This window comes from Myotis brandtii, unplaced genomic scaffold (assembly GCF_000412655.1).
Source record: "Myotis brandtii unplaced genomic scaffold, ASM41265v1 scaffold83, whole genome shotgun sequence".
Lineage (NCBI taxonomy): Eukaryota > Metazoa > Chordata > Mammalia > Chiroptera > Vespertilionidae > Myotis > Myotis brandtii.
In genome coordinates this window covers 3,262,094-3,263,041 of record NW_005371371.1, presented here as the reverse complement: position 1 = coordinate 3,263,041, position 948 = coordinate 3,262,094, and positions in this window count along the sequence as shown.

Genomic DNA, 948 nt, shown 5'->3' with positions numbered 1-948 from the left:
CCCTGCCTGCCTGATCACCCCTAACCACCTCTGCCTGCCTGCTTACCTGGTCACCCCCAACGGCCTTCCCCAATGGCCTGGTAGCCCCCAACTGCCCTCCCCTGCAGGCCTGGTCAGCCCCAACTGCCCTCCCCTGAAGGCTTGATCACCCCCAACTGCCCTCCCCTGCTGGCCTGATTGCCCCTAACCCCTTGCCAGCCTGATCTCACCCCTAACTGCTCTCCCCTGCTGGCTGGATTGCCCCTAACTGCCTCTGCCTCAGCCCCCACCACCATGGCTTTGTCTGGAAGGAAGTCAGACATCCGGAAGATGGCCTGTCGACCAGGTCTAATTAGCATATTACCCTGTTATTAGTATAGATAGATTATATAGGATAGGATTGCTTTAATCAGGGGGAAAAGCCTTTTTCAGCAGGAAGAGATGCTCTTGGCTAAAAATACTACATAACCCCTATATCTGGACTGATAGCCAGCAATATGCACTATACTGCCAAACCAGTTATTAAAACATTGAATGGCTTTCTTACACCTTACACCTGCTTTAAAACCCCTCCTCAGCCCCCACCTTAGGTTCTGCTTTCACAGTTCACCCAGATTAGGTTCCGATTGGTCTGTTTCTATGCCAGTCAGCGTCAAAAGCTCCACCTCCTAGATAGCCATTGGCTCCTCTGAGAAATCAGAATGGCCCTGCCTTCACATTGGTGCCAGCCCTTAAGTCACGCCCCCAGTCCACTACCGGGTGTATCCTTGGCCGCTCTGAGAAGCAGCACCTCAGGGCTGTGCTGGTGACAATTTTGAATTCTCATCCCTGACCTAACCTTACAGTGAGAGCTCCGTGAAGGAACTGCCTTGGCAGTTCACCCAGATTGGGTTCTGATTGGTTGGTTTCTATGCTAGCACCTCATGGTGAACAGTCATTTGGTCGTCCTGGTCATGACGGACACAGGCT